At 34.9% G+C, this 10,731-nt stretch overlaps 1 pseudogene; it reads left to right on the top strand.

The window, feature by feature from the left end:
• The window catches only part of LOC107853142, a 15,513-nt pseudogene extending 6,092 nt beyond the window's left edge, over nucleotides 1–9,421 (top strand).
• The last annotated feature ends 1,310 nt before the right edge of the window (nucleotides 9,422–10,731 follow it).

Below are 10,731 nucleotides of genomic sequence, written 5' to 3'. Positions count from 1 at the left end.
TGATGATGCTCACCCTGTTCTTCAGGCGGGCTCCTGACTTGTTATTTCATTACCCTATTCTTCAGGCAAGCTCCTGACTTGTTATTTCTTCACCCTATTTTTTACGTGGGCTCCTGATTTGCTTTTTTTTTTTTACCCTGTTCTTCAGGCGAGCTCCTGACTTGTTGCTTCTTCACCATGTTCTTCAGGAGGGCTCCTGGACTTACAACTTCTGCACCCTGTTCTTCAGGTAGGCTCCTAGACTTACTTTTTCTTCATTTTTTCAAATATGTTCGTGAACTCAAAATAAAAAGTGAAACAGAAAAATAGCATCCCATTCTTCAGGAGGGTCTTGGACATTAGATAAATTCCCATTCTTCGGGAGGGTCATGTTCAAAAGTAAATTTCCATTCTTCAGGAGGGTCCTGTTCAAAAAGTAAATTCCTATTCTTCAGGAGGGTCCTGTTCAAAAGTAAATTCCCATTCTTCAGGAGGGTCCTGTTCAAAAATAAATTCCCATTCTTCAGGAGGATCCTGTTCAAAAGTAAATTCCCATTCTTCAGGAGGGTCCTGTTCAAAAGTAAATTTCCATTCTTCAGGAGGGTCCTGAGCAAAAAATAAATTCTCATTTTTCAAGAGGGTCTTGTCCCATTCTTCAGGAGGATCCTGAGCAAAAAGCAAATTTCCATTCTTCAGGACGGTCCTGTCCCATTTTTCAGGAGGATCCTGAGCAAAATGTAAATTCCCATTCTTCAGGAGGGTCATGTCCCATTCTTCAGGAGAGTCCTGAGAAAAAGTAAATTCCCATTCTTTAGGAGGGTCTTGAGCAAAAAGTAAATTCCCATTCTTCAGGAGAGTCCTGTCCCATTCTTCAGAAGGGTCCTGAGCAAAAGTAAATTCCCATAAACAAGAACAAAATTTTGCCCCAGTTTGCACTAGAAAATTTTGTGAGTGTCATCAGGTCACAACTTTTGAAAAGTACAGTAAAGGGGGTGAATCAAGGCCTTTATAAAGAAATACATCTTTTCAGAGTAAAACTAATGACTTAAGAAATGTATCCCCTAACATATGAAACTTAAATTACCCAGACAAGAAAGTGCGTCTTTTAGAGATTAAATGAAATGACTCAAACTAGAAAGTGTGTCTTCTAGTAGTGAATTTTCAAGTTAGGAAGTGTTTCCATAACAAATAAAAACTGACTTATTCAGACTAGGAAGTGCGTCTCCTAGGGATTAAATGAAATGACTCGACTAGAAAGTGCGTCTTCTAGGAGTAATGGTTCAAGTTAGAAAGTGCTTCACCTAACAAATGAAAATTGACTTATTCAAACTAGGAAGTGCGTCTCCTAGGGGTTGAATGAAATGATTCAACTAGAATGTGTGTCTCTAGGAGTGATGGTTTAAGTTAGGAAGTGCTTCACCTAACAAATGAAAATTGACTTATTCAGACTAGGAAGTGTGTCTCCTAAGAGTTGAATGAAATGAGTCAAATAGAAAATGCGTCTTCTAGGAGTGAAGGTTCAAGTTAGGAAGTGCTTCACCTAACCAATGAAAACTGACTTATTCAGACTAGGAAGTGTGTCTCCTAAGGGTTGAATGAAATGATTCAACTAGAATATGTGTCTTCTAGGAGTGATGGTTCAAGTTAGAAAGTGCTTCACCTAGCAAATGAAAACTAACTTATTCAGACTAGGAAGTGTGTCTCCTAAGAGTTGAATGAAATGACTCGACTAGAAAGTTCATCTTCTAGGAGTGAAGGTTCAAGTTAGAAAGTGTTTCACCTAACAAATGAAAACTGACTTATTCAGACTAGGAAGTGCGTCTCCTAAGGGTTGAAAATGATGAGTTTCTACCATTATTGATTACCAAATCTGTGTAATAGTACTGCCTCTTGCATTTGCAAAAGTGAGAAATTGCAGCTTTTAATGGTTAAGCTTTGAAATTTTTGATATGAAGGTAACACATGTTTTTGTTTCATATAAAGAAAACTTTTTAATTTAAAAATACGGTGGTTGATTTGTGGCATTTGGCTATTGAAACAATCTCTTGCACTTGTCATGTCCAGCTCTATTGTAAATCATTGATAGGTATTGTTGATTTGTTGTAGTATTGACCCCAAATTTTGACTACTAAAATATTTTGACTCAAATCATATTTCTCTTGTATGATGCCTCGATATTCAGCTTCAAATACACCTTTTATACTTTTATGAGTACAAAAACTATCGGATAACAAGCATTCTCGAGTACTTTACTTTATTTTTGAAACATTTTATCATTGTGTGTTGGTCTTTCGTCTTGCTTTGCACAACTAAAGGAGTTGGTAGCAAGTTTTGAAGTCCTTCCTCACTTATCTTGACAAAATTTTGACTAAAAATAAAATAAAATAAAATACATGAAATATTACGATAGTGATTTTCTTTTGACCACAAAGACACAAAAATCAAAAATCAAAAATAAAAAATAAAAATAACAAAAAGAATAGGAAAGGACAATAGACATCTCTTCTTAAAAAAATGTCAAAAAGAAAATTTTATTTGGCTGTGGCATCTGATTCTAGTGATTATGAAATATATTTTGAATTATGCTTGCCACACATCAAGATGGAGCTGGTGTCGGTTTGGTATTCCTGACTCTACAAGAAGAGATCATTCTATACTCTTTTACCCTAACAAACCATTGCTCTAATAATGTTGCTGAATATCAAGCGTTAATACTTGGACTTGAAATAGCAGTTGACATGAAACAACTGAAATTACAAGTGTTTGGTGACTCCTAATTGGTGATCAAGCAACTTTTGGAAAGCTACGAAGTCAGAAAGCCTGAACTACGATCATATCATGATTATGCATAGAATTTAATGGGTGGCTTAGAGAAGTAACCCTCCAACATGTTCTAAGGAGAAAAACTAAGTAAGTTGATGCCCTAGCTGCTTTGGGCCCTAGCTGCTTTGGCCTCAACCCTGACTCTTCCAAATCAGACGTAAGTTACTATCCTCCAAGAATGAGTGGTACTACTATCAAATGAGGATATAGAAACTAAGGTTGAATACCTCGTTACCATTTCTAAAGCTATAAAAAAAGATTGGCAATGACCTATCATTGATTACTTAAGTTATGGGATACTTCCAGAGGATCCAAGGAAAAGGACTGATATTCTTCATCGCGCACCTCACTTCCTTTACTATAAAGACACATTATATAGAAAATCATTTGAAGGAATACTCTTGCGATGGCTAGGAGATAAAGAATCAATTCAAGCTTTGCAAGAAGCACTCAGGGGTTTGTGGGTCGCATCAGTTTGGATCGAAGCTCCATTTTCACATTAAAAGGATGGGATACTATTGGCTAACGATGGTGAAAGATTACTTGGACTATGCTAGAAGATGCAAAGCTTGTCAATTCCATGGGAATTTCATTCATCAACCTCCTGAAGTAATACAACCAACTATTGCACTTGGCCATTCAATGCTTGAGGAATGGATATTATTGGTCCACTACCAAAATCTTTTGGTGGACACTTATACATCTTGGCTGCAATAGATTACTTCTCAAAATGGGATGAAGTTGTTGCTCTCAAAGAAGTAAAAAAGGAGAATGTTGCAAATTTCATCTGAGTGAATATCATCTACCACTTTGGAATCCATCAATATATAATAACCAACAATGATAATCCACTTGATAATAAGCTAATGAATAAGATTTGTGATCTCTCTGGCTTCAAGCAGCGCAAGTCTTCTATGTACCATGTTGCCGCCAATGGTTTAGCCAAAATGTTTAATAAGACTTTATGTAATCTATTAAAGAAAGTCGTCTTCAAGTCCAAGCGAGATTGGCATAAACGAATGGAAGAAGCTTTATGGGCATATAGAACAACTTACCGTACACCAATGCAAGCAACCCCATATTCACTTACTTTTGGAGTTGAAGCAGTCCTACCACTTGAGCATCAAATACCTTCTTTGAGACTGGCTATTCAAGAAGGGCTCATCGATGAAAAAAATATTAAGTTTCATCGTACGAAGTTAGAATCTATTGATGATAAGCTACTGGAGGCTCAATAAAATCTTGAATGTTATTAGGCCCGGCTATCTCGTTCTTTCAATAAAAGGGTTTGCCTTAGGTGCTTCCAAGTTGGAGATCAAGTCCTTGCAGTAAGAAGGCCTATTATTAATTCTCGTAAGTTTGGGGAAAAATTTACCCCAAAGTGGGAAGGACCATATGTCATACAAGAAGTATATTCAAATGGTGCTTACAAGCTGTCGATGCAAATGGCGTGAGGGTTGACCCCATTAATGCCAAATTTCTTGAAAAATACTATCCTTAAAGGGTGATGACACTACTTAAGGCACAAGTATAAACTTCATGTACACTCCTTAAGGAACGAGTATAAACTACATGTCCACTCCTGGCCCACAAGAGTATAAACTGTGTACGATTAAAAAAAGAGGAAGTTCGCTTGGTTGTAAACCTCAAAAGAGGAGGCCTAGGCAAAAGTTAGGATGAAAAAAAAAACACCCACCCAGAACAACGTTGTGACTTGATCCTCTTTACTGAGGTACGTAGGCACTTGAAATTTCATTCTGAGTTCAGTTGCATGAGTGTCAAAAAAAATATGTTCCTGCAGTATCTACCATATGGATACCAAGTATGAAAATTTTTTAATTAAAGTTTGGACTCACTCCAAGTATTGGTGGATCAATGGGGGGCAAACTCCAATGAAATATGAGCTTCATTCACATAAGATTAAGTCTCCAAAATCCTCAAATTTGGAATTTGAACCACTCAAAATGCCAAATTTGGAAGTGAAAGTTGACAAAATTTTCAAGTCTTCAAATAAAGGCCTCCAAAATTTCCATGCCTTAAGGTGGACAAAATTTTTCCCTTTGCACCTTAAGCTGACCTCTTGCGGGTTTATTCTTAAAAGGATATTGAAATTTTCATGTCTTAAGGTGGATAAAATTTGTCTCTTTGCACCTTGAGATGACCTTTTACGGGTTTATCTTTAAAAGGATATAGAAATTCCATGCCTTAAGGTGGACAAAATTTTTCCCTTTACTCCTTAAGGTGGCCTCTCGCGGGTTTATCCCTAAAAGAATCTCAAAAGTTTCATGCCTTAAGGTGGAAAAAAATTGTCCCTTTGCACCTTAAACTGGCCTTTCACGGGTTTATCCTTAAAAAGATCTCAAAATTTCCATGGCTTAAGGTGGACAAATTTGTCCCTTTGCACCTTAAGCTGACCTCTTACGTGTTTATATTTTAAAAGGATATAAAAATTTTCATGCATTAAGGTGGACAAAATTTGTCCCTTTGCATCTTAAGTTGGCCTCTCGCGAGTTTATCCTAAAAAGGATCTCAAAATTTTCATGCCTTAAGGTGGGCAAAATTTATCCCTTTGCACCTTAAGCTGACCTCTCGTTGGTTTATCCTTACAAGGATCTCAAAATTTCATGACTTAAGGTGGACAAAATCTAACCCTTCGCACCTTAAGCTGGCCTTTTATGTGTTTATCCTTAAAAGGATATAAAAATTTTCATGCTTTAAGGTGGACAAGATTTGTCCCTTTGCACCTTAGGCTGGCATTTTGATGGATTTCAGCATCTTGAAGTCAAATTGGTCAGTCTTAGGGTGTACGGAGGCGAAGTTAAACTCTCGTACCCTAAGCCAATTGTCGCAAAGTCAGCATCTTGAAGCCAAATTGGTCGGTCTTAGAGTGTACGGAGGTGAAGTTAAACTCTCGCACCCTAAGCCTATTATCGTAAAGTTAGCATCTTGAAGTCAAATTGGTCGGTCTTAGAGTGTACGGATGCGAAGTTAAACTCTCGCACCGTAAGCCGATTGTTGCAAAGCCAGCATCTTGAAGTCAAATTGGTCGGTCTTAGAGTGTATGGAGGCAAAGTTAAAATCTCGCACCTTAAGCCAATTATTGCAAAGTTAGCATCTTGAAGTCAAATTGGTTGGTCTTAGAGTGTGCGAAGGAGAAGTTAAACTCTCACACCCTAAGCTGATTATTGCATATTTGTTTCAACCCTACAAAAAAAAGGAGGTAACAAGAAAGAAAGTAAAAACACAAATACAAAGGATGTTACCTGTCAGAGCGTTGTGATCTTGAAAATTGTCTATCACCAACTTGGATTGAGACAAGATGCCTTGATGAAAATAAAACCCGTAAAATATAGTTTTATACAATTAAAACGCCCTTTGGTGGTGGTGGTCCCACATCAAGAAATAAATTATTTGTGAGGCAATGCAAATCTTGAATCCTCTGTTGGAAAACATATAAGATCGACTTCAAAAAATCATCTAGAATAATTCAAGAAATGTTAAAATTAAAATTTTGGATATATTATATATGCATATTTCTGGCATCTATATAATCAAGCGGATCATAATTTTGAAACTCTCATACTGAGATATAATTTTTTTGGTAACGTCACGTAAATCTAAAATTGTTGATGTATCAAAACTCAATGCTGAGTTTGGGATAGTACCTAAAATAATATCGAAGGTATTAAATTATTAATTCATAATATAATATATATCTTTGTATCTAGTTTTACAAAAATCAAGCGACTTTCAATTTCATGGTTCCTAATTCAAGATATGAAAGTTTTATAAAGACGTGCAGATCTGAAATTTTCAGCATGATAAAATTCAGGGCTAACTTTAAAAAATTATTGAAAATTATATTGAAGGAATTTAAAGTTAAATTTAGATATGTTATAGATCTCGAAGTCTAGTTTCTAGAACATCAAACGGTTCATGTTTTCGATATTCCTACAATTAGATATGAATTTTCTATTACTAGCATGCTTTGCTGAAAAAAAAAGTGACAAAAATAAGAGAAAAGTAGAAGGAAAAGAAATTACCTCAATATTATTGATGACTTAGAAACCCCAAGATTGATATTGAAAAAGTGGGGAACCTACATCCTTTTATAGAGTTGTAGGATGGTTATTTTTTTTCTTCCATACAAATTTAAATTAGAGGTTGTTTCCTTCTCCCATACAAATTTAAATTGGGGATTGTTTCCTTCCCAATACAAATTGGAAGAGTTTCCATCTCCAATACAAATTTAAATTGAAGGTTATTTTCTTCTCTCCTACAAATTCAAATTGAAGGTTGTTTCCTTATCCAATATAAATTCAAATTGAAAGAGTTTTATTCCTGGTTAAGTAAGGTAAATTTTTTTCCAAAATCTATTTAGAATGGAATGTCATGCCTCACCAACGGTTCTTACATGTAGAAGATTCATGAAAAAAAAAGTAAGAGATATTTTTTAGAGGCGATATCAATATGTAAATTGCATGGTTCAGCTTTATGAAAAATCATTGAAGCACGAAGGAAGCATGAATCATACTTCAAGTCTAGTCTCAAAAAGATTAAATGTCTCGACAAGTCTTGAAGTAGGGGACATTTGTGAGCACTGAAATTTTATTAAATTTACATCCGTATAAAATTTGAATTATATTAAATTCAAAATAAGTCCCAAATAAATATTGTGTATATTGTGGATTAATATAATTGAATTAATTATTTAAGTTCAAACATGTATTGGTCTAAATAAAGTCTAATTTTTATTGGGCTAATCCATTAATTTGGGCTACAAATGATGAACCCACTTTACTAAACCCAATATATTGTCATATTCTATAGGCCCAAATAAGCGCCACGTGTTAAATGACGTGGCATGCCAAGTGAAGGAAAGGAACCAATAGGACCATGCCACATGTCAAAATGATGCAGCAGACCCAATAAAATCAAAGTCCATAAAAAGTGTCATGTCACTCAAATCTAATTGGTCAAAGGAAGTTCATCTTCATCATGACTATTTCTTTTCCACAACAATAAATAGAGATCTCATAATTTAGAAAAAGAAGAACTCTAACAAGAAGTAAGAGAAAGCTCGTGGATCAAACACCTCAATTTCTCTACAAAGCTCAAGCATTCAAATCAAGTTCATTAAGATTCAAGATCAAGACCGCAATATTCAAGAACAAACTGAAAAGCCCTTGAATTCAAGCAAAAATCAAGATCAAGTCCCTCAAATCAACAAATCAAGTTCAAATTCAAGATCAAGCTTTAAGGCCTTGAATTTATATTTGAAAAGATGAATCAGAGGATTCATAGAGATTGTAACATTCACAAATTGAAATTAATAAATTGATTGTTGCAATATTTTTTTGTCTTGAATTATTTATTTTTCGATCTCGAGAATTTTATTGTCTAACATTATCACGGTGAGCTTTAATCTTCACTCCTGCAACCCCCTTGTATTATGTGCATCCGTTATAATTTTTGGTAATAAAATAAAAACATCAAATCAAACCGAAAATATATATACCAGTTTGTAAAAACAAAAATATTAATCACTTTATAAAATAAGTTGTCTAGACATATATATTATACTTACTTGAGACGTTTAATAAGACTACTCTGAAAGGTTCTTAGCAAGTATAGTGAATTTATTGTTTAATATTTAAATATTTCAACTTCCTTCAATGTTCAGAAGTCAGGAACGGTGTAGTCATCTTTATATAGTGCTGTATTGCCAATTAAAACTTCGGTCTACAACGGTCTTCTGTTGTCTCTAACTTCTATGCTTCGATTTTTACAAAGAGTAAAATGACACATGAAAACTTTTGTTCGTATTATTAGATTTAGTGAAATGAATTTATACTTGGTCTAACTAAAATAACTGAAACCGAAAACCAATTCAATTAGTTTGTGTAGTTTGATTTAGTCTTAGGAAAGAATTTATTGTCAATATAAAGTTGTAAACTAAATACTACACCCACAGTTGCAGCTGAAGCTTTTCTAACTAAGTGCAGGTCATAGTGTCCGGTGGGACAGACACAACATCGGTGACACTAGAATGGGCAATGATGCTTTTGCTCAATCATCGAGAAGTGTAACAAATCAATAATTGAACTAGACAATCGTGTAGGTAGTGATCGTTTCATGAGCGAGGCTGATTTGCCCAAATTAAAATATCTCCAGAATATCATTTCAGAGACTTTTCGATTATGTCCAGCAGCACCTATGTTAGTGCCCCACGAATCATCCAATGATACCAAAATAGGGGGTTTTGACATTTCATATGGAACAATCCTATTGGTGAATGCTTGGGCCATACATAGAGACCCGTTAGGTTTGGATGACCCAGAAAGCTTCAAGCCGGAGCGATTTGAAGGTAGTGAAGTGAAACCATGGAAATTATTGCCATTTGGAATAGGAAGAAGAGTGTCCAGGCGCGGGACTTGCTCAACGTGTGATTGCTTTAGCTCTAGGAACTTTAATACAGTGTTTTGAGTGGCAAAGGGTTAGCCAAGAGGAGATCAATTTGGCTGAAGGTACAGGTCTTAGTATGGCAAAAGCCGAGCCACTTAAAGCAAAGTGCAAGGCCCGTGACATTGCTTACAAAGCTTTATCTGATCAAATTTAATTGGAGTAATCTATATATAATAATAAAAGAAGAATGAAATAAGGTTATGTCACACCTCTCTTTGGTCAAGAATTCTATTTATCTTTTTCTTCTAGTTTTTAATCATTTAATTTTTAAAAGGGAATAAGGGTCTAATATGTTCTTCAATTATGTGAAATGATGCAAAAGTGTCTTCCATCTACTTATTGGGCCTAAAATGTCCTTCTTGTCTACCTATTAGGGCTATTTTATCATTTTATTTAATGGATTAATCCGACCCCCCTTCATCAATGACGTGTCTTTTTTTTTATTGACCAACTAATAATTAATTAAAATAATTAATTTACCTTTAAAACCCTGACTTGCCCCAACCTAATAACTTGATCCACTACCCGCCCAAACCAAATAACCCAATCCAAATGTATATTATTGTAAACTTCATCAAGCCTAGAATGTTTGACAGGTCTAACTAACTAAGAAATGTGTTGGTTGTACCATAAAATGATGATGTAAATAGTAAGACTGCGTTGTGGGAAGCTATAGCATCAAAACACCATTCAATATTTTGTATGTTGTGTTAGGGTTTTTGCCCTGATTTTCTTATTATATTTAAGTTTTACCTTTTCTTAGAAGGAAAATAAAAGTTACCATAATTACTTTTACTTTTCCTGAAAGAAAAAATATAATTCTTTTCCATATTTGGCTAACCTCTTTCTTGGAGGAAAGGTTTTGGAACTCTATAAATAGAAGACCCCCTTCTCATATCACAACACAATAGCATCTACAATGTAGTCCATTAAAGAGTCTTTGTTTAGGAAGAGATTTCTCCTAATAGGTTTAATGTTTTTCAATATTAGGTTTTCATATGTAGGCCGATTGGTAAAAACATATAATAATTTAATGCTTTTAAGTATTGTGTTCTTTGTCGTCTGATTTATCATCGCATGGTTTGCAAACTTTAAGATTCCGCATGACGCCCTCTCGATTTCGATCCCAACAAGTGGTATCAGAGCTTACGGTTCAATGGTCCAATGGTGTGGTGAGACGAGATTAAACAGGTTCAAAGCGGCTTCAAAATCAAGCTGCAACCAATTTGATGATAATGAAGATATATGTCCAAAAGATACATGTGGAGATAATTGTCAATCATATTTTTAACAATCCTACTGTTACATATTTGAAAATAAAGCTCATTTTTAACCCTGCAAAAGGGCTCCAATATTTTTAACCCGAAAAGGGCTAATATATTTTCTAACCGCAAAAGCTCCATTTTTAAACATGCCAAATAGCAGTGATATATGAAGAATATATATAAAGAACGAAGATAATGC

This window comes from Capsicum annuum, unplaced genomic scaffold (assembly GCF_002878395.1).
Source record: "Capsicum annuum cultivar UCD-10X-F1 unplaced genomic scaffold, UCD10Xv1.1 ctg3915, whole genome shotgun sequence".
NCBI lineage: Eukaryota > Viridiplantae > Streptophyta > Magnoliopsida > Solanales > Solanaceae > Capsicum > Capsicum annuum.
The sequence above is the reverse complement of the archived record's forward strand: the minus strand, read 5'-3'. Positions and strand labels throughout refer to the sequence as shown.